This window comes from Schistocerca nitens, chromosome 2, assembly GCF_023898315.1.
Source record: "Schistocerca nitens isolate TAMUIC-IGC-003100 chromosome 2, iqSchNite1.1, whole genome shotgun sequence".
Classification (NCBI taxonomy): domain Eukaryota; kingdom Metazoa; phylum Arthropoda; class Insecta; order Orthoptera; family Acrididae; genus Schistocerca; species Schistocerca nitens.
The window spans coordinates 42,155,147-42,172,558 of NC_064615.1; the positions used below are offsets into that span (position 1 = coordinate 42,155,147).

The following is a 17,412-nucleotide window of genomic DNA, read 5'->3' on the forward strand; positions in this document are numbered from 1 at the left end:
GAAGGTGATTACCAAGGTTTCGGTACAGATCGTAGCAAATGCTTGTCGGTTTAAAGTGATGAAAAAGTGTTTCCGCCCGGGATCGAACCGGGGACCTTCTGCGTGTTAGGCAGACGTGATAACCGCTACACCACGGAAACTACTGCTTTCAGGCTTGCTTCACAGAGAACTTGTAACAAGGTTGCCATCGTAACTTAAAAATTCAATAAATGCGGCACTTGCATGAAGAAGGTACATGCAGCAGATCCACACATGACGTGGCTCACTGGAGTAGTATGCGACATAGGCAGGAAAATGCTGTTCCCGCCCGGGATCGAACCGGGGACCTTCTGCGTGTGAAGCAGATGTGATAACCGCTACACTACGGAAACGACGGACACGCTCACTCCATCCTTGTACACTCGAAGGCGCCTCAGCCTTTCTTTCGCCCGCGCATGCACACACCATAGTTCTTTTGACAGCCTGAAACCCATCGCTGCCGAGGGCTCAACAAGTCTTCGGGGTGCTCGAGAGGGTGTCTGTCGTAGCATCCCGAACGAGATAGCGGCGTTTCGCGCAGTCGTTATTGCAAGTCACATTAGCAAAAACAATCACCTCCTTAGCAGCAGGCAGTGCGAGCCCAGCAGCAGCTTTACATGAAGATGCCAATAGCCCTGGAAGGCCGCCGACCGCGGGCCACGGCACCTCCGAGAAGGGTGCTGCCCATGACCCATTGTGTCGCTACACAGTCTGTCGAAGAACAGCACTGCCGGCAGAGAGCACCTCCCCCATCCCGCCAGCCGCACCAGACTCAAAGAGCACCCTGGACGACTTCGAGGGACGCAGTTTGCTGGAATATTTGGCGCTCGCGCTGTCACAGGGCTCGTTGGTCTAGGGGTATGATTCCTGCTTAGGGTGCAGGAGGTCCCGGGTTCAAATCCCGGACGAGCCCTAGCGTTTTGTGCAAACTGGTCGCACGTCGGTGGCTGAGTCAGCGCAAAAAGCTGCCCGTCAATGTAAAGCTAATTTCATATTTGCTCTAAGGAACTGACCCTCTGGTCCGACGTATGAAGGTGATTACCAAGGTTTCGGTACAGATCGTAGCAAATGCTTGTCGGTTTAAAGTGATGAAAAAGTGTTTCCGCCCGGGATCGAACCGGGGACCTTCTGCGTGTTAGGCAGACGTGATAACCGCTACACCACGGAAACTACTGCTTTCAGGCTTGCTTCACAGACAACTTGTAACAAGGTTGCCATCGTAACTTAAAAATTCAATAAATGCGGCACTTGCATGAAGAAGGTACATGCAGCAGATCCACACATGACGTGGCTCACTGGAGTAGTATGCGACATAGGCAGGAAAATGCTGTTCCCGCCCGGGATCGAACCGGGGACCTTCTGCGTGTGAAGCAGATGTGATAACCGCTACACTACGGAAACGACGGACACGCTCACTCCATCCTTGTACACTCGAAGGCGCCTCAGCCTTTCTTTCGCCCGCGCATGCACACACCATAGTTCTTTTGACAGCCTGAAACCCATCGCTGCCGAGGGCTCAACAAGTCTTCGGGGTGCTCGAGAGGGTGTCTGTCGTAGCATCCCGAACGAGATAGCGGCGTTTCGCGCAGTCGTTATTGCAAGTCACATTAGCAAAAACAATCACCTCCTTAGCAGCAGGCAGTGCGAGCCCAGCAGCAGCTTTACATGAAGATGCCAATAGCCCTGGAAGGCCGCCGACCGCGGGCCACGGCACCTCCGAGAACGGTGCTGCCCATGACCCATTGTGTCGCTACACAGTCTGTCGAAGAACAGCACTGCCGGCAGAGAGCACCTCCCCCATCCCGCCAGCCGCACCAGACTCAAAGAGCACCCTGGACGACTTCGAGGGACGCAGTTTGCTGGAATATTTGGCGCTCGCGCTGTCACAGGGCTCGTTGGTCTAGGGGTATGATTCCTGCTTAGGGTGCAGGAGGTCCCGGGTTCAAATCCCGGACGAGCCCTAGCGTTTTGTGCAAACTGGTCGCACGTCGGTGGCTGAGTCAGCGCAAAAAGCTGCCCGTCAATGTAAAGCTAATTTCATATTTGCTCTAAGGAACTGCCCTCTGGTCCGACGTATGAAGGTGATTACCAAGGTTTCGGTACAGATCGTAGCAAATGCTTGTCGGTTTAAAGTGATGAAAAAGTGTTTCCGCCCGGGATCGAACCGGGGACCTTCTGCGTGTTAGGCAGACGTGATAACCGCTACACCACGGAAACTACTGCTTTCAGGCTTGCTTCACAGAGAACTTGTAACAAGGTTGCCATCGTAACTTAAAAATTCAATAAATGCGGCACTTGCATGAAGAAGGTACATGCAGCAGATCCACACATGACGTGGCTCACTGGAGTAGTATGCGACATAGGCAGGAAAATGCTGTTCCCGCCCGGGATCGAACCGGGGACCTTCTGCGTGTGAAGCAGATGTGATAACCGCTACACTACGGAAACGACGGACACGCTCACTCCATCCTTGTACACTCGAAGGCGCCTCAGCCTTTCTTTCGCCCGCGCATGCACACACCATAGTTCTTTTGACAGCCTGAAACCCATCGCTGCCGAGGGCTCAACAAGTCTTCGGGGTGCTCGAGAGGGTGTCTGTCGTAGCATCCCGAACGAGATAGCGGCGTTTCGCGCAGTCGTTATTGCAAGTCACATTAGCAAAAACAATCACCTCCTTAGCAGCAGGCAGTGCGAGCCCAGCAGCAGCTTTACATGAAGATGCCAATAGCCCTGGAAGGCCGCCGACCGCGGGCCACGGCACCTCCGAGAAGGGTGCTGCCCATGACCCATTGTGTCGCTACACAGTCTGTCGAAGAACAGCACTGCCGGCAGAGAGCACCTCCCCCATCCCGCCAGCCGCACCAGACTCAAAGAGCACCCTGGACGACTTCGAGGGACGCAGTTTGCTGGAATATTTGGCGCTCGCGCTGTCACAGGGCTCGTTGGTCTAGGGGTATGATTCCTGCTTAGGGTGCAGGAGGTCCCGGGTTCAAATCCCGGACGAGCCCTAGCGTTTTGTGCAAACTGGTCGCACGTCGGTGGCTGAGTCAGCGCAAAAAGCTGCCCGTCAATGTAAAGCTAATTTCATATTTGCTCTAAGGAACTGACCCTCTGGTCCGACGTATGAAGGTGATTACCAAGGTTTCGGTACAGATCGTAGCAAATGCTTGTCGGTTTAAAGTGATGAAAAAGTGTTTCCGCCCGGGATCGAACCGGGGACCTTCTGCGTGTTAGGCAGACGTGATAACCGCTACACCACGGAAACTACTGCTTTCAGGCTTGCTTCACAGAGAACTTGTAACAAGGTTGCCATCGTAACTTAAAAATTCAATAAATGCGGCACTTGCATGAAGAAGGTACATGCAGCAGATCCACACATGACGTGGCTCACTGGAGTAGTATGCGACATAGGCAGGAAAATGCTGTTCCCGCCCGGGATCGAACCGGGGACCTTCTGCGTGTGAAGCAGATGTGATAACCGCTACACTACGGAAACGACGGACACGCTCACTCCATCCTTGTACACTCGAAGGCGCCTCAGCCTTTCTTTCGCCCGCGCATGCACACACCATAGTTCTTTTGACAGCCTGAAACCCATCGCTGCCGAGGGCTCAACAAGTCTTCGGGGTGCTCGAGAGGGTGTCTGTCGTAGCATCCCGAACGAGATAGCGGCGTTTCGCGCAGTCGTTATTGCAAGTCACATTAGCAAAAACAATCACCTCCTTAGCAGCAGGCAGTGCGAGCCCAGCAGCAGCTTTACATGAAGATGCCAATAGCCCTGGAAGGCCGCCGACCGCGGGCCACGGCACCTCCGAGAAGGGTGCTGCCCATGACCCATTGTGTCGCTACACAGTCTGTCGAAGAACAGCACTGCCGGCAGAGAGCACCTCCCCCATCCCGCCAGCCGCACCAGACTCAAAGAGCACCCTGGACGACTTCGAGGGACGCAGTTTGCTGGAATATTTGGCGCTCGCGCTGTCACAGGGCTCGTTGGTCTAGGGGTATGATTCCTGCTTAGGGTGCAGGAGGTCCCGGGTTCAAATCCCGGACGAGCCCTAGCGTTTTGTGCAAACTGGTCGCACGTCGGTGGCTGAGTCAGCGCAAAAAGCTGCCCGTCAATGTAAAGCTAATTTCATATTTGCTCTAAGGAACTGACCCTCTGGTCCGACGTATGAAGGTGATTACCAAGGTTTCGGTACAGATCGTAGCAAATGCTTGTCGGTTTAAAGTGATGAAAAAGTGTTTCCGCCCGGGATCGAACCGGGGACCTTCTGCGTGTTAGGCAGACGTGATAACCGCTACACCACGGAAACTACTGCTTTCAGGCTTGCTTCACAGACAACTTGTAACAAGGTTGCCATCGTAACTTAAAAATTCAATAAATGCGGCACTTGCATGAAGAAGGTACATGCAGCAGATCCACACATGACGTGGCTCACTGGAGTAGTATGCGACATAGGCAGGAAAATGCTGTTCCCGCCCGGGATCGAACCGGGGACCTTCTGCGTGTGAAGCAGATGTGATAACCGCTACACTACGGAAACGACGGACACGCTCACTCCATCCTTGTACACTCGAAGGCGCCTCAGCCTTTCTTTCGCCCGCGCATGCACACACCATAGTTCTTTTGACAGCCTGAAACCCATCGCTGCCGAGGGCTCAACAAGTCTTCGGGGTGCTCGAGAGGGTGTCTGTCGTAGCATCCCGAACGAGATAGCGGCGTTTCGCGCAGTCGTTATTGCAAGTCACATTAGCAAAAACAATCACCTCCTTAGCAGCAGGCAGTGCGAGCCCAGCAGCAGCTTTACATGAAGATGCCAATAGCCCTGGAAGGCCGCCGACCGCGGGCCACGGCACCTCCGAGAACGGTGCTGCCCATGACCCATTGTGTCGCTACACAGTCTGTCGAAGAACAGCACTGCCGGCAGAGAGCACCTCCCCCATCCCGCCAGCCGCACCAGACTCAAAGAGCACCCTGGACGACTTCGAGGGACGCAGTTTGCCGGAATATTTGGCGCTCGCGCTGTCACAGGGCTCGTTGGTCTAGGGGTATGATTCCTGCTTAGGGTGCAGGAGGTCCCGGGTTCAAATCCCGGACGAGCCCTAGCGTTTTGTGCAAACTGGTCGCACGTCGGTGGCTGAGTCAGCGCAAAAAGCTGCCCGTCAATGTAAAGCTAATTTCATATTTGCTCTAAGGAACTGACCCTCTGGTCCGACGTATGAAGGTGATTACCAAGGTTTCGGTACAGATCGTAGCAAATGCTTGTCGGTTTAAAGTGATGAAAAAGTGTTTCCGCCCGGGATCGAACCGGGGACCTTCTGCGTGTTAGGCAGACGTGATAACCGCTACACCACGGAAACTACTGCTTTCAGGCTTGCTTCACAGAGAACTTGTAACAAGGTTGCCATCGTAACTTAAAAATTCAATAAATGCGGCACTTGCATGAAGAAGGTACATGCAGCAGATCCACACATGACGTGGCTCACTGGAGTAGTATGCGACATAGGCAGGAAAATGCTGTTCCCGCCCGGGATCGAACCGGGGACCTTCTGCGTGTGAAGCAGATGTGATAACCGCTACACTACGGAAACGACGGACACGCTCACTCCATCCTTGTACACTCGAAGGCGCCTCAGCCTTTCTTTCGCCCGCGCATGCACACACCATAGTTCTTTTGACAGCCTGAAACCCATCGCTGCCGAGGGCTCAACAAGTCTTCGGGGTGCTCGAGAGGGTGTCTGTCGTAGCATCCCGAACGAGATAGCGGCGTTTCGCGCAGTCGTTATTGCAAGTCACATTAGCAAAAACAATCACCTCCTTAGCAGCAGGCAGTGCGAGCCCAGCAGCAGCTTTACATGAAGATGCCAATAGCCCTGGAAGGCCGCCGACCGCGGGCCACGGCACCTCCGAGAACGGTGCTGCCCATGACCCATTGTGTCGCTACACAGTCTGTCGAAGAACAGCACTGCCGGCAGAGAGCACCTCCCCCATCCCGCCAGCCGCACCAGACTCAAAGAGCACCCTGGACGACTTCGAGGGACGCAGTTTGCTGGAATATTTGGCGCTCGCGCTGTCACAGGGCTCGTTGGTCTAGGGGTATGATTCCTGCTTAGGGTGCAGGAGGTCCCGGGTTCAAATCCCGGACGAGCCCTAGCGTTTTGTGCAAACTGGTCGCACGTCGGTGGCTGAGTCAGCGCAAAAAGCTGCCCGTCAATGTAAAGCTAATTTCATATTTGCTCTAAGGAACTGACCCTCTGGTCCGACGTATGAAGGTGATTACCAAGGTTTCGGTACAGATCGTAGCAAATGCTTGTCGGTTTAAAGTGATGAAAAAGTGTTTCCGCCCGGGATCGAACCGGGGACCTTCTGCGTGTTAGGCAGACGTGATAACCGCTACACCACGGAAACTACTGCTTTCAGGCTTGCTTCACAGAGAACTTGTAACAAGGTTGCCATCGTAACTTAAAAATTCAATAAATGCGGCACTTGCATGAAGAAGGTACATGCAGCAGATCCACACATGACGTGGCTCACTGGAGTAGTGTGCGACATAGGCAGGAAAATGCTGTTCCCGCCCGGGATCGAACCGGGGACCTTCTGCGTGTGAAGCAGATGTAATAACCGCTACACTACGGAAACGACGGACACGCTCACTCCATCCTTGTACACTCGAAGGCGCCTCAGCCTTTCTTTCGCCCGCGCATGCACACACCATAGTTCTTTTGACAGCCTGAAACCCATCGCTGCCGAGGGCTCAACAAGTCTTCGGGGTGCTCGAGAGGGTGTCTGTCGTAGCATCCCGAACGAGATAGCGGCGTTTCGCGCAGTCGTTATTGCAAGTCACATTAGCAAAAACAATCACCTCCTTAGCAGCAGGCAGTGCGAGCCCAGCAGCAGCTTTACATGAAGATGCCAATAGCCCTGGAAGGCCGCCGACCGCGGGCCACGGCACCTCCGAGAAGGGTGCTGCCCATGACCCATTGTGTCGCTACACAGTCTGTCGAAGAACAGCACTGCCGGCAGAGAGCACCTCCCCCATCCCGCCAGCCGCACCAGACTCAAAGAGCACCCTGGACGACTTCGAGGGACGCAGTTTGCTGGAATATTTGGCGCTCGCGCTGTCACAGGGCTCGTTGGTCTAGGGGTATGATTCCTGCTTAGGGTGCAGGAGGTCCCGGGTTCAAATCCCGGACGAGCCCTAGCGTTTTGTGCAAACTGGTCGCACGTCGGTGGCTGAGTCAGCGCAAAAAGCTGCCCGTCAATGTAAAGCGAATTTCATATTTGCTCTAAGGAACTGACCCTCTGGTCCGACGTATGAAGGTGATTACCAAGGTTTCGGTACAGATCGTAGCAAATGCTTGTCGGTTTAAAGTGATGAAAAAGTGTTTCCGCCCGGGATCGAACCGGGGACCTTCTGCGTGTTAGGCAGACGTGATAACCGCTACACCACGGAAACTACTGCTTTCAGGCTTGCTTCACAGAGAACTTGTAACAAGGTTGCCATCGTAACTTAAAAATTCAATAAATGCGGCACTTGCATGAAGAAGGTACATGCAGCAGATCCACACATGACGTGGCTCACTGGAGTAGTATGCGACATAGGCAGGAAAATGCTGTTCCCGACCGGGATCGAACCGGGGACCTTCTGCGTGTGAAGCAGATGTGATAACCGCTACACTACGGAAACGACGGACACGCTCACTCCATCCTTGTACACTCGAAGGCGCCTCAGCCTTTCTTTCGCCCGCGCATGCACACACCATAGTTCTTTTGACAGCCTGAAACCCATCGCTGCCGAGGGCTCAACAAGTCTTCGGGGTGCTCGAGAGGGTGTCTGTCGTAGCATCCCGAACGAGATAGCGGCGTTTCGCGCAGTCGTTATTGCAAGTCACATTAGCAAAAACAATCACCTCCTTAGCAGCAGGCAGTGCGAGCCCAGCAGCAGCTTTACATGAAGATGCCAATAGCCCTGGAAGGCCGCCGACCGCGGGCCACGGCACCTCCGAGAAGGGTGCTGCCCATGACCCATTGTGTCGCTACACAGTCTGTCGAAGAACAGCACTGCCGGCAGAGAGCACCTCCCCCATCCCGCCAGCCGCACCAGACTCAAAGAGCACCCTGGACGACTTCGAGGGACGCAGTTTGCTGGAATATTTGGCGCTCGCGCTGTCACAGGGCTCGTTGGTCTAGGGGTATGATTCCTGCTTAGGGTGCAGGAGGTCCCGGGTTCAAATCCCGGACGAGCCCTAGCGTTTTGTGCAAACTGGTCGCACGTCGGTGGCTGAGTCAGCGCAAAAAGCTGCCCGTCAATGTAAAGCTAATTTCATATTTGCTCTAAGGAACTGACCCTCTGGTCCGACGTATGAAGGTGATTACCAAGGTTTCGGTACAGATCGTAGCAAATGCTTGTCGGTTTAAAGTGATGAAAAAGTGTTTCCGCCCGGGATCGAACCGGGGACCTTCTGCGTGTTAGGCAGACGTGATAACCGCTACACCACGGAAACTACTGCTTTCAGGCTTGCTTCACAGAGAACTTGTAACAAGGTTGCCATCGTAACTTAAAAATTCAATAAATGCGGCACTTGCATGAAGAAGGTACATGCAGCAGATCCACACATGACGTGGCTCACTGGAGTAGTATGCGACATAGGCAGGAAAATGCTGTTCCCGCCCGGGATCGAACCAGGGACCTTCTGCGTGTGAAGCAGATGTGATAACCGCTACACTACGGAAACGACGGACACGCTCACTCCATCCTTGTACACTCGAAGGCGCCTCAGCCTTTCTTTCGCCCGCGCATGCACACACCATAGTTCTTTTGACAGCCTGAAACCCATCGCTGCCGAGGGCTCAACAAGTCTTCGGGGTGCTCGAGAGGGTGTCTGTCGTAGCATCCCGAACGAGATAGCGGCGTTTCGCGCAGTCGTTATTGCAAGTCACATTAGCAAAAACAATCACCTCCTTAGCAGCAGGCAGTGCGAGCCCAGCAGCAGCTTTACATGAAGATGCCAATAGCCCTGGAAGGCCGCCGACCGCGGGCCACGGCACCTCCGAGAACGGTGCTGCCCATGACCCATTGTGTCGCTACACAGTCTGTCGAAGAACAGCACTGCCGGCAGAGAGCACCTCCCCCATCCCGCCAGCCGCACCAGACTCAAAGAGCACCCTGGACGACTTCGAGGGACGCAGTTTGCCGGAATATTTGGCGCTCGCGCTGTCACAGGGCTCGTTGGTCTAGGGGTATGATTCCTGCTTAGGGTGCAGGAGGTCCCGGGTTCAAATCCCGGACGAGCCCTAGCGTTTTGTGCAAACTGGTCGCACGTCGGTGGCTGAGTCAGCGCAAAAAGCTGCCCGTCAATGTAAAGCTAATTTCATATTTGCTCTAAGGAACTGACCCTCTGGTCCGACGTATGAAGGTGATTACCAAGGTTTCGGTACAGATCGTAGCAAATGCTTGTCGGTTTAAAGTGATGAAAAAGTGTTTCCGCCCGGGATCGAACCGGGGACCTTCTGCGTGTTAGGCAGACGTGATAACCGCTACACCACGGAAACTACTGCTTTCAGGCTTGCTTCACAGAGAACTTGTAACAAGGTTGCCATCGTAACTTAAAAATTCAATAAATGCGGCACTTGCATGAAGAAGGTACATGCAGCAGATCCACACATGACGTGGCTCACTGGAGTAGTATGCGACATAGGCAGGAAAATGCTGTTCCCGCCCGGGATCGAACCGGGGACCTTCTGCGTGTGAAGCAGATGTGATAACCGCTACACTACGGAAACGACGGACACGCTCACTCCATCCTTGTACACTCGAAGGCGCCTCAGCCTTTCTTTCGCCCGCGCATGCACACACCATAGTTCTTTTGACAGCCTGAAACCCATCGCTGCCGAGGGCTCAACAAGTCTTCGGGGTGCTCGAGAGGGTGTCTGTCGTAGCATCCCGAACGAGATAGCGGCGTTTCGCGCAGTCGTTATTGCAAGTCACATTAGCAAAAACAATCACCTCCTTAGCAGCAGGCAGTGCGAGCCCAGCAGCAGCTTTACATGAAGATGCCAATAGCCCTGGAAGGCCGCCGACCGCGGGCCACGGCACCTCCGAGAAGGGTGCTGCCCATGACCCATTGTGTCGCTACACAGTCTGTCGAAGAACAGCACTGCCGGCAGAGAGCACCTCCCCCATCCCGCCAGCCGCACCAGACTCAAAGAGCACCCTGGACGACTTCGAGGGACGCAGTTTGCTGGAATATTTGGCGCTCGCGCTGTCACAGGGCTCGTTGGTCTAGGGGTATGATTCCTGCTTAGGGTGCAGGAGGTCCCGGGTTCAAATCCCGGACGAGCCCTAGCGTTTTGTGCAAACTGGTCGCACGTCGGTGGCTGAGTCAGCGCAAAAAGCTGCCCGTCAATGTAAAGCTAATTTCATATTTGCTCTAAGGAACTGACCCTCTGGTCCGACGTATGAAGGTGATTACCAAGGTTTCGGTACAGATCGTAGCAAATGCTTGTCGGTTTAAAGTGATGAAAAAGTGTTTCCGCCCGGGATCGAACCGGGGACCTTCTGCGTGTTAGGCAGACGTGATAACCGCTACACCACGGAAACTACTGCTTTCAGGCTTGCTTCACAGAGAACTTGTAACAAGGTTGCCATCGTAACTTAAAAATTCAATAAATGCGGCACTTGCATGAAGAAGGTACATGCAGCAGATCCACACATGACGTGGCTCACTGGAGTAGTATGCGACATAGGCAGGAAAATGCTGTTCCCGCCCGGGATCGAACCGGGGACCTTCTGCGTGTGAAGCAGATGTGATAACCGCTACACTACGGAAACGACGGACACGCTCACTCCATCCTTGTACACTCGAAGGCGCCTCAGCCTTTCTTTCGCCCGCGCATGCACACACCATAGTTCTTTTGACAGCCTGAAACCCATCGCTGCCGAGGGCTCAACAAGTCTTCGGGGTGCTCGAGAGGGTGTCTGTCGTAGCATCCCGAACGAGATAGCGGCGTTTCGCGCAGTCGTTATTGCAAGTCACATTAGCAAAAACAATCACCTCCTTAGCAGCAGGCAGTGCGAGCCCAGCAGCAGCTTTACATGAAGATGCCAATAGCCCTGGAAGGCCGCCGACCGCGGGCCACGGCACCTCCGAGAAGGGTGCTGCCCATGACCCATTGTGTCGCTACACAGTCTGTCGAAGAACAGCACTGCCGGCAGAGAGCACCTCCCCCATCCCGCCAGCCGCACCAGACTCAAAGAGCACCCTGGACGACTTCGAGGGACGCAGTTTGCTGGAATATTTGGCGCTCGCGCTGTCACAGGGCTCGTTGGTCTAGGGGTATGATTCCTGCTTAGGGTGCAGGAGGTCCCGGGTTCAAATCCCGGACGAGCCCTAGCGTTTTGTGCAAACTGGTCGCACGTCGGTGGCTGAGTCAGCGCAAAAAGCTGCCCGTCAATGTAAAGCTAATTTCATATTTGCTCTAAGGAACTGACCCTCTGGTCCGACGTATGAAGGTGATTACCAAGGTTTCGGTACAGATCGTAGCAAATGCTTGTCGGTTTAAAGTGATGAAAAAGTGTTTCCGCCCGGGATCGAACCGGGGACCTTCTGCGTGTTAGGCAGACGTGATAACCGCTACACCACGGAAACTACTGCTTTCAGGCTTGCTTCACAGAGAACTTGTAACAAGGTTGCCATCGTAACTTAAAAATTCAATAAATGCGGCACTTGCATGAAGAAGGTACATGCAGCAGATCCACACATGACGTGGCTCACTGGAGTAGTATGCGACATAGGCAGGAAAATGCTGTTCCCGACCGGGATCGAACCGGGGACCTTCTGCGTGTGAAGCAGATGTGATAACCGCTACACTACGGAAACGACGGACACGCTCACTCCATCCTTGTACACTCGAAGGCGCCTCAGCCTTTCTTTCGCCCGCGCATGCACACACCATAGTTCTTTTGACAGCCTGAAACCCATCGCTGCCGAGGGCTCAACAAGTCTTCGGGGTGCTCGAGAGGGTGTCTGTCGTAGCATCCCGAACGAGATAGCGGCGTTTCGCGCAGTCGTTATTGCAAGTCACATTAGCAAAAACAATCACCTCCTTAGCAGCAGGCAGTGCGAGCCCAGCAGCAGCTTTACATGAAGATGCCAATAGCCCTGGAAGGCCGCCGACCGCGGGCCACGGCACCTCCGAGAAGGGTGCTGCCCATGACCCATTGTGTCGCTACACAGTCTGTCGAAGAACAGCACTGCCGGCAGAGAGCACCTCCCCCATCCCGCCAGCCGCACCAGACTCAAAGAGCACCCTGGACGACTTCGAGGGACGCAGTTTGCTGGAATATTTGGCGCTCGCGCTGTCACAGGGCTCGTTGGTCTAGGGGTATGATTCCTGCTTAGGGTGCAGGAGGTCCCGGGTTCAAATCCCGGACGAGCCCTAGCGTTTTGTGCAAACTGGTCGCACGTCGGTGGCTGAGTCAGCGCAAAAAGCTGCCCGTCAATGTAAAGCTAATTTCATATTTGCTCTAAGGAACTGACCCTCTGGTCCGACGTATGAAGGTGATTACCAAGGTTTCGGTACAGATCGTAGCAAATGCTTGTCGGTTTAAAGTGATGAAAAAGTGTTTCCGCCCGGGATCGAACCGGGGACCTTCTGCGTGTTAGGCAGACGTGATAACCGCTACACCACGGAAACTACTGCTTTCAGGCTTGCTTCACAGAGAACTTGTAACAAGGTTGCCATCGTAACTTAAAAATTCAATAAATGCGGCACTTGCATGAAGAAGGTACATGCAGCAGATCCACACATGACGTGGCTCACTGGAGTAGTATGCGACATAGGCAGGAAAATGCTGTTCCCGCCCGGGATCGAACCGGGGACCTTCTGCGTGTGAAGCAGATGTGATAACCGCTACACTACGGAAACGACGGACACGCTCACTCCATCCTTGTACACTCGAAGGCGCCTCAGCCTTTCTTTCGCCCGCGCATGCACACACCATAGTTCTTTTGACAGCCTGAAACCCATCGCTGCCGAGGGCTCAACAAGTCTTCGGGGTGCTCGAGAGGGTGTCTGTCGTAGCATCCCGAACGAGATAGCGGCGTTTCGCGCAGTCGTTATTGCAAGTCACATTAGCAAAAACAATCACCTCCTTAGCAGCAGGCAGTGCGAGCCCAGCAGCAGCTTTACATGAAGATGCCAATAGCCCTGGAAGGCCGCCGACCGCGGGCCACGGCACCTCCGAGAAGGGTGCTGCCCATGACCCATTGTGTCGCTACACAGTCTGTCGAAGAACAGCACTGCCGGCAGAGAGCACCTCCCCCATCCCGCCAGCCGCACCAGACTCAAAGAGCACCCTGGACGACTTCGAGGGACGCAGTTTGCTGGAATATTTGGCGCTCGCGCTGTCACAGGGCTCGTTGGTCTAGGGGTATGATTCCTGCTTAGGGTGCAGGAGGTCCCGGGTTCAAATCCCGGACGAGCCCTAGCGTTTTGTGCAAACTGGTCGCACGTCGGTGGCTGAGTCAGCGCAAAAAGCTGCCCGTCAATGTAAAGCTAATTTCATATTTGCTCTAAGGAACTGACCCTCTGGTCCGACGTATGAAGGTGATTACCAAGGTTTCGGTACAGATCGTAGCAAATGCTTGTCGGTTTAAAGTGATGAAAAAGTGTTTCCGCCCGGGATCGAACCGGGGACCTTCTGCGTGTTAGGCAGACGTGATAACCGCTACACCACGGAAACTACTGCTTTCAGGCTTGCTTCACAGAGAACTTGTAACAAGGTTGCCATCGTAACTTAAAAATTCAATAAATGCGGCACTTGCATGAAGAAGGTACATGCAGCAGATCCACACATGACGTGGCTCACTGGAGTAGTATGCGACATAGGCAGGAAAATGCTGTTCCCGACCGGGATCGAACCGGGGACCTTCTGCGTGTGAAGCAGATGTGATAACCGCTACACTACGGAAACGACGGACACGCTCACTCCATCCTTGTACACTCGAAGGCGCCTCAGCCTTTCTTTCGCCCGCGCATGCACACACCATAGTTCTTTTGACAGCCTGAAACCCATCGCTGCCGAGGGCTCAACAAGTCTTCGGGGTGCTCGAGAGGGTGTCTGTCGTAGCATCCCGAACGAGATAGCGGCGTTTCGCGCAGTCGTTATTGCAAGTCACATTAGCAAAAACAATCACCTCCTTAGCAGCAGGCAGTGCGAGCCCAGCAGCAGCTTTACATGAAGATGCCAATAGCCCTGGAAGGCCGCCGACCGCGGGCCACGGCACCTCCGAGAAGGGTGCTGCCCATGACCCATTGTGTCGCTACACAGTCTGTCGAAGAACAGCACTGCCGGCAGAGAGCACCTCCCCCATCCCGCCAGCCGCACCAGACTCAAAGAGCACCCTGGACGACTTCGAGGGACGCAGTTTGCTGGAATATTTGGCGCTCGCGCTGTCACAGGGCTCGTTGGTCTAGGGGTATGATTCCTGCTTAGGGTGCAGGAGGTCCCGGGTTCAAATCCCGGACGAGCCCTAGCGTTTTGTGCAAACTGGTCGCACGTCGGTGGCTGAGTCAGCGCAAAAAGCTGCCCGTCAATGTAAAGCTAATTTCATATTTGCTCTAAGGAACTGACCCTCTGGTCCGACGTATGAAGGTGATTACCAAGGTTTCGGTACAGATCGTAGCAAATGCTTGTCGGTTTAAAGTGATGAAAAAGTGTTTCCGCCCGGGATCGAACCGGGGACCTTCTGCGTGTTAGGCAGACGTGATAACCGCTACACCACGGAAACTACTGCTTTCAGGCTTGCTTCACAGAGAACTTGTAACAAGGTTGCCATCGTAACTTAAAAATTCAATAAATGCGGCACTTGCATGAAGAAGGTACATGCAGCAGATCCACACATGACGTGGCTCACTGGAGTAGTATGCGACATAGGCAGGAAAATGCTGTTCCCGCCCGGGATCGAACCGGGGACCTTCTGCGTGTGAAGCAGATGTGATAACCGCTACACTACGGAAACGACGGACACGCTCACTCCATCCTTGTACACTCGAAGGCGCCTCAGCCTTTCTTTCGCCCGCGCATGCACACACCATAGTTCTTTTGACAGCCTGAAACCCATCGCTGCCGAGGGCTCAACAAGTCTTCGGGGTGCTCGAGAGGGTGTCTGTCGTAGCATCCCGAACGAGATAGCGGCGTTTCGCGCAGTCGTTATTGCAAGTCACATTAGCAAAAACAATCACCTCCTTAGCAGCAGGCAGTGCGAGCCCAGCAGCAGCTTTACATGAAGATGCCAATAGCCCTGGAAGGCCGCCGACCGCGGGCCACGGCACCTCCGAGAAGGGTGCTGCCCATGACCCATTGTGTCGCTACACAGTCTGTCGAAGAACAGCACTGCCGGCAGAGAGCACCTCCCCCATCCCGCCAGCCGCACCAGACTCAAAGAGCACCCTGGACGACTTCGAGGGACGCAGTTTGCTGGAATATTTGGCGCTCGCGCTGTCACAGGGCTCGTTGGTCTAGGGGTATGATTCCTGCTTAGGGTGCAGGAGGTCCCGGGTTCAAATCCCGGACGAGCCCTAGCGTTTTGTGCAAACTGGTCGCACGTCGGTGGCTGAGTCAGCGCAAAAAGCTGCCCGTCAATGTAAAGCTAATTTCATATTTGCTCTAAGGAACTGACCCTCTGGTCCGACGTATGAAGGTGATTACCAAGGTTTCGGTACAGATCGTAGCAAATGCTTGTCGGTTTAAAGTGATGAAAAAGTGTTTCCGCCCGGGATCGAACCGGGGACCTTCTGCGTGTTAGGCAGACGTGATAACCGCTACACCACGGAAACTACTGCTTTCAGGCTTGCTTCACAGAGAACTTGTAACAAGGTTGCCATCGTAACTTAAAAATTCAATAAATGCGGCACTTGCATGAAGAAGGTACATGCAGCAGATCCACACATGACGTGGCTCACTGGAGTAGTATGCGACATAGGCAGGAAAATGCTGTTCCCGACCGGGATCGAACCGGGGACCTTCTGCGTGTGAAGCAGATGTGATAACCGCTACACTACGGAAACGACGGACACGCTCACTCCATCCTTGTACACTCGAAGGCGCCTCAGCCTTTCTTTCGCCCGCGCATGCACACACCATAGTTCTTTTGACAGCCTGAAACCCATCGCTGCCGAGGGCTCAACAAGTCTTCGGGGTGCTCGAGAGGGTGTCTGTCGTAGCATCCCGAACGAGATAGCGGCGTTTCGCGCAGTCGTTATTGCAAGTCACATTAGCAAAAACAATCACCTCCTTAGCAGCAGGCAGTGCGAGCCCAGCAGCAGCTTTACATGAAGATGCCAATAGCCCTGGAAGGCCGCCGACCGCGGGCCACGGCACCTCCGAGAACGGTGCTGCCCATGACCCATTGTGTCGCTACACAGTCTGTCGAAGAACAGCACTGCCGGCAGAGAGCACCTCCCCCATCCCGCCAGCCGCACCAGACTCAAAGAGCACCCTGGACGACTTCGAGGGACGCAGCTTGCTGGAATATTTGGCGCTCGCGCTGTCACAGGGCTCGTTGGTCTAGGGGTATGATTCCTGCTTAGGGTGCAGGAGGTCCCGGGTTCAAATCCCGGACGAGCCCTAGCGTTTTGTGCAAACTGGTCGCACGTCGGTGGCTGAGTCAGCGCAAAAAGCTGCCCGTCAATGTAAAGCTAATTTCATATTTGCTCTAAGGAACTGACCCTCTGGTCCGACGTATGAAGGTGATTACCAAGGTTTCGGTACAGATCGTAGCAAATGCTTGTCGGTTTAAAGTGATGAAAAAGTGTTTCCGCCCGGGATCGAACCGGGGACCTTCTGCGTGTTAGGCAGACGTGATAACCGCTACACCACGGAAACTACTGCTTTCAGGCTTGCTTCACAGAGAACTTGTAACAAGGTTGCCATCGTAACTTAAAAATTCAATAAATGCGGCACTTGCATGAAGAAGGTACATGCAGCAGATCCACACATGACGTGGCTCACTGGAGTAGTGTGCGACATAGGCAGGAAAATGCTGTTCCCGCCCGGGATCGAACCGGGGACCTTCTGCGTGTGAAGCAGACGTGATAACCGCTACACTACGGAAACGACGGACACGCTCACTCCATCCTTGTACACTCGAAGGCGCCTCAGCCTTTCTTTCGCCCGCGCATGCACACACCATAGTTCTTTTGACAGCCTGAAACCCATCGCTGCCGAGGGCTCAACAAGTCTTCGGGGTGCTCGAGAGGGTGTCTGTCGTAGCATCCCGAACGAGATAGCGGCGTTTCGCGCAGTCGTTATTGCAAGTCACATTAGCAAAAACAATCACCTCCTTAGCAGCAGGCAGTGCGAGCCCAGCAGCAGCTTTACATGAAGATGC

The 17,412-nt window shown here is 54.2% G+C and overlaps 50 non-coding genes across 50 annotated transcripts; 16 read left to right on the forward strand and 34 right to left on the reverse strand.

Moving 5' to 3' along the window:
- Positions 1-67: 67 nt before the first annotated feature.
- Positions 68-140, reverse strand: Trnav-aac (transfer RNA valine (anticodon AAC)). Its single transcript has one exon. It is a non-coding gene; the product is annotated as a tRNA-Val (tRNA).
- A 158-nt stretch (positions 141-298) lies between these two features.
- Trnav-cac (transfer RNA valine (anticodon CAC)) lies at positions 299-371 on the reverse strand. Its single transcript has one exon. It is a non-coding gene; the product is annotated as a tRNA-Val (tRNA).
- A 488-nt stretch (positions 372-859) lies between these two features.
- Positions 860-931, forward strand: Trnap-agg (transfer RNA proline (anticodon AGG)). Its single transcript has one exon. It is a non-coding gene; the product is annotated as a tRNA-Pro (tRNA).
- A 184-nt stretch (positions 932-1,115) lies between these two features.
- Positions 1,116-1,188, reverse strand: Trnav-aac (transfer RNA valine (anticodon AAC)). The gene has a single exon. It is a non-coding gene; the product is annotated as a tRNA-Val (tRNA).
- Positions 1,189-1,346: 158 nt separating this feature from the next.
- Positions 1,347-1,419, reverse strand: Trnav-cac (transfer RNA valine (anticodon CAC)). Its single transcript has one exon. It is a non-coding gene; the product is annotated as a tRNA-Val (tRNA).
- Positions 1,420-1,907: 488 nt separating this feature from the next.
- Trnap-agg (transfer RNA proline (anticodon AGG)) lies at positions 1,908-1,979 on the forward strand. The gene has a single exon. It is a non-coding gene; the product is annotated as a tRNA-Pro (tRNA).
- A 183-nt stretch (positions 1,980-2,162) lies between these two features.
- Trnav-aac (transfer RNA valine (anticodon AAC)) lies at positions 2,163-2,235 on the reverse strand. Its single transcript has one exon. It is a non-coding gene; the product is annotated as a tRNA-Val (tRNA).
- A 158-nt stretch (positions 2,236-2,393) lies between these two features.
- Positions 2,394-2,466, reverse strand: Trnav-cac (transfer RNA valine (anticodon CAC)). The gene has a single exon. It is a non-coding gene; the product is annotated as a tRNA-Val (tRNA).
- Positions 2,467-2,954: 488 nt separating this feature from the next.
- On the forward strand, positions 2,955-3,026 carry Trnap-agg (transfer RNA proline (anticodon AGG)). The gene has a single exon. It is a non-coding gene; the product is annotated as a tRNA-Pro (tRNA).
- A 184-nt stretch (positions 3,027-3,210) lies between these two features.
- Trnav-aac (transfer RNA valine (anticodon AAC)) lies at positions 3,211-3,283 on the reverse strand. Its single transcript has one exon. It is a non-coding gene; the product is annotated as a tRNA-Val (tRNA).
- A 158-nt stretch (positions 3,284-3,441) lies between these two features.
- On the reverse strand, positions 3,442-3,514 carry Trnav-cac (transfer RNA valine (anticodon CAC)). Its single transcript has one exon. It is a non-coding gene; the product is annotated as a tRNA-Val (tRNA).
- Positions 3,515-4,002: 488 nt separating this feature from the next.
- Trnap-agg (transfer RNA proline (anticodon AGG)) lies at positions 4,003-4,074 on the forward strand. The gene has a single exon. It is a non-coding gene; the product is annotated as a tRNA-Pro (tRNA).
- A 184-nt stretch (positions 4,075-4,258) lies between these two features.
- On the reverse strand, positions 4,259-4,331 carry Trnav-aac (transfer RNA valine (anticodon AAC)). The gene has a single exon. It is a non-coding gene; the product is annotated as a tRNA-Val (tRNA).
- Positions 4,332-4,489: 158 nt separating this feature from the next.
- Trnav-cac (transfer RNA valine (anticodon CAC)) lies at positions 4,490-4,562 on the reverse strand. Its single transcript has one exon. It is a non-coding gene; the product is annotated as a tRNA-Val (tRNA).
- Positions 4,563-5,050: 488 nt separating this feature from the next.
- Trnap-agg (transfer RNA proline (anticodon AGG)) lies at positions 5,051-5,122 on the forward strand. Its single transcript has one exon. It is a non-coding gene; the product is annotated as a tRNA-Pro (tRNA).
- A 184-nt stretch (positions 5,123-5,306) lies between these two features.
- Trnav-aac (transfer RNA valine (anticodon AAC)) lies at positions 5,307-5,379 on the reverse strand. Its single transcript has one exon. It is a non-coding gene; the product is annotated as a tRNA-Val (tRNA).
- Positions 5,380-5,537: 158 nt separating this feature from the next.
- On the reverse strand, positions 5,538-5,610 carry Trnav-cac (transfer RNA valine (anticodon CAC)). Its single transcript has one exon. It is a non-coding gene; the product is annotated as a tRNA-Val (tRNA).
- Positions 5,611-6,098: 488 nt separating this feature from the next.
- Trnap-agg (transfer RNA proline (anticodon AGG)) lies at positions 6,099-6,170 on the forward strand. Its single transcript has one exon. It is a non-coding gene; the product is annotated as a tRNA-Pro (tRNA).
- Positions 6,171-6,354: 184 nt separating this feature from the next.
- Positions 6,355-6,427, reverse strand: Trnav-aac (transfer RNA valine (anticodon AAC)). The gene has a single exon. It is a non-coding gene; the product is annotated as a tRNA-Val (tRNA).
- Positions 6,428-6,585: 158 nt separating this feature from the next.
- On the reverse strand, positions 6,586-6,658 carry Trnav-cac (transfer RNA valine (anticodon CAC)). The gene has a single exon. It is a non-coding gene; the product is annotated as a tRNA-Val (tRNA).
- A 488-nt stretch (positions 6,659-7,146) lies between these two features.
- On the forward strand, positions 7,147-7,218 carry Trnap-agg (transfer RNA proline (anticodon AGG)). Its single transcript has one exon. It is a non-coding gene; the product is annotated as a tRNA-Pro (tRNA).
- A 184-nt stretch (positions 7,219-7,402) lies between these two features.
- Positions 7,403-7,475, reverse strand: Trnav-aac (transfer RNA valine (anticodon AAC)). The gene has a single exon. It is a non-coding gene; the product is annotated as a tRNA-Val (tRNA).
- Positions 7,476-7,633: 158 nt separating this feature from the next.
- Trnav-cac (transfer RNA valine (anticodon CAC)) lies at positions 7,634-7,706 on the reverse strand. The gene has a single exon. It is a non-coding gene; the product is annotated as a tRNA-Val (tRNA).
- Positions 7,707-8,194: 488 nt separating this feature from the next.
- Positions 8,195-8,266, forward strand: Trnap-agg (transfer RNA proline (anticodon AGG)). The gene has a single exon. It is a non-coding gene; the product is annotated as a tRNA-Pro (tRNA).
- A 184-nt stretch (positions 8,267-8,450) lies between these two features.
- Trnav-aac (transfer RNA valine (anticodon AAC)) lies at positions 8,451-8,523 on the reverse strand. The gene has a single exon. It is a non-coding gene; the product is annotated as a tRNA-Val (tRNA).
- Positions 8,524-8,681: 158 nt separating this feature from the next.
- On the reverse strand, positions 8,682-8,754 carry Trnav-cac (transfer RNA valine (anticodon CAC)). Its single transcript has one exon. It is a non-coding gene; the product is annotated as a tRNA-Val (tRNA).
- A 488-nt stretch (positions 8,755-9,242) lies between these two features.
- Positions 9,243-9,314, forward strand: Trnap-agg (transfer RNA proline (anticodon AGG)). Its single transcript has one exon. It is a non-coding gene; the product is annotated as a tRNA-Pro (tRNA).
- Positions 9,315-9,498: 184 nt separating this feature from the next.
- Positions 9,499-9,571, reverse strand: Trnav-aac (transfer RNA valine (anticodon AAC)). The gene has a single exon. It is a non-coding gene; the product is annotated as a tRNA-Val (tRNA).
- A 158-nt stretch (positions 9,572-9,729) lies between these two features.
- Trnav-cac (transfer RNA valine (anticodon CAC)) lies at positions 9,730-9,802 on the reverse strand. The gene has a single exon. It is a non-coding gene; the product is annotated as a tRNA-Val (tRNA).
- A 488-nt stretch (positions 9,803-10,290) lies between these two features.
- On the forward strand, positions 10,291-10,362 carry Trnap-agg (transfer RNA proline (anticodon AGG)). The gene has a single exon. It is a non-coding gene; the product is annotated as a tRNA-Pro (tRNA).
- Positions 10,363-10,546: 184 nt separating this feature from the next.
- Trnav-aac (transfer RNA valine (anticodon AAC)) lies at positions 10,547-10,619 on the reverse strand. Its single transcript has one exon. It is a non-coding gene; the product is annotated as a tRNA-Val (tRNA).
- A 158-nt stretch (positions 10,620-10,777) lies between these two features.
- Positions 10,778-10,850, reverse strand: Trnav-cac (transfer RNA valine (anticodon CAC)). The gene has a single exon. It is a non-coding gene; the product is annotated as a tRNA-Val (tRNA).
- Positions 10,851-11,338: 488 nt separating this feature from the next.
- On the forward strand, positions 11,339-11,410 carry Trnap-agg (transfer RNA proline (anticodon AGG)). Its single transcript has one exon. It is a non-coding gene; the product is annotated as a tRNA-Pro (tRNA).
- Positions 11,411-11,594: 184 nt separating this feature from the next.
- Trnav-aac (transfer RNA valine (anticodon AAC)) lies at positions 11,595-11,667 on the reverse strand. The gene has a single exon. It is a non-coding gene; the product is annotated as a tRNA-Val (tRNA).
- A 158-nt stretch (positions 11,668-11,825) lies between these two features.
- Positions 11,826-11,898, reverse strand: Trnav-cac (transfer RNA valine (anticodon CAC)). Its single transcript has one exon. It is a non-coding gene; the product is annotated as a tRNA-Val (tRNA).
- A 488-nt stretch (positions 11,899-12,386) lies between these two features.
- On the forward strand, positions 12,387-12,458 carry Trnap-agg (transfer RNA proline (anticodon AGG)). The gene has a single exon. It is a non-coding gene; the product is annotated as a tRNA-Pro (tRNA).
- A 184-nt stretch (positions 12,459-12,642) lies between these two features.
- Trnav-aac (transfer RNA valine (anticodon AAC)) lies at positions 12,643-12,715 on the reverse strand. The gene has a single exon. It is a non-coding gene; the product is annotated as a tRNA-Val (tRNA).
- Positions 12,716-12,873: 158 nt separating this feature from the next.
- Positions 12,874-12,946, reverse strand: Trnav-cac (transfer RNA valine (anticodon CAC)). Its single transcript has one exon. It is a non-coding gene; the product is annotated as a tRNA-Val (tRNA).
- A 488-nt stretch (positions 12,947-13,434) lies between these two features.
- On the forward strand, positions 13,435-13,506 carry Trnap-agg (transfer RNA proline (anticodon AGG)). Its single transcript has one exon. It is a non-coding gene; the product is annotated as a tRNA-Pro (tRNA).
- Positions 13,507-13,690: 184 nt separating this feature from the next.
- Positions 13,691-13,763, reverse strand: Trnav-aac (transfer RNA valine (anticodon AAC)). Its single transcript has one exon. It is a non-coding gene; the product is annotated as a tRNA-Val (tRNA).
- Positions 13,764-13,921: 158 nt separating this feature from the next.
- Positions 13,922-13,994, reverse strand: Trnav-cac (transfer RNA valine (anticodon CAC)). The gene has a single exon. It is a non-coding gene; the product is annotated as a tRNA-Val (tRNA).
- A 488-nt stretch (positions 13,995-14,482) lies between these two features.
- Trnap-agg (transfer RNA proline (anticodon AGG)) lies at positions 14,483-14,554 on the forward strand. Its single transcript has one exon. It is a non-coding gene; the product is annotated as a tRNA-Pro (tRNA).
- Positions 14,555-14,738: 184 nt separating this feature from the next.
- On the reverse strand, positions 14,739-14,811 carry Trnav-aac (transfer RNA valine (anticodon AAC)). The gene has a single exon. It is a non-coding gene; the product is annotated as a tRNA-Val (tRNA).
- Positions 14,812-14,969: 158 nt separating this feature from the next.
- On the reverse strand, positions 14,970-15,042 carry Trnav-cac (transfer RNA valine (anticodon CAC)). The gene has a single exon. It is a non-coding gene; the product is annotated as a tRNA-Val (tRNA).
- Positions 15,043-15,530: 488 nt separating this feature from the next.
- Trnap-agg (transfer RNA proline (anticodon AGG)) lies at positions 15,531-15,602 on the forward strand. The gene has a single exon. It is a non-coding gene; the product is annotated as a tRNA-Pro (tRNA).
- A 184-nt stretch (positions 15,603-15,786) lies between these two features.
- On the reverse strand, positions 15,787-15,859 carry Trnav-aac (transfer RNA valine (anticodon AAC)). Its single transcript has one exon. It is a non-coding gene; the product is annotated as a tRNA-Val (tRNA).
- Positions 15,860-16,017: 158 nt separating this feature from the next.
- Positions 16,018-16,090, reverse strand: Trnav-cac (transfer RNA valine (anticodon CAC)). Its single transcript has one exon. It is a non-coding gene; the product is annotated as a tRNA-Val (tRNA).
- A 488-nt stretch (positions 16,091-16,578) lies between these two features.
- Trnap-agg (transfer RNA proline (anticodon AGG)) lies at positions 16,579-16,650 on the forward strand. The gene has a single exon. It is a non-coding gene; the product is annotated as a tRNA-Pro (tRNA).
- Positions 16,651-16,834: 184 nt separating this feature from the next.
- Trnav-aac (transfer RNA valine (anticodon AAC)) lies at positions 16,835-16,907 on the reverse strand. Its single transcript has one exon. It is a non-coding gene; the product is annotated as a tRNA-Val (tRNA).
- A 158-nt stretch (positions 16,908-17,065) lies between these two features.
- Trnav-cac (transfer RNA valine (anticodon CAC)) lies at positions 17,066-17,138 on the reverse strand. The gene has a single exon. It is a non-coding gene; the product is annotated as a tRNA-Val (tRNA).
- Between the last annotated feature and the right edge of the window lie 274 nt (positions 17,139-17,412).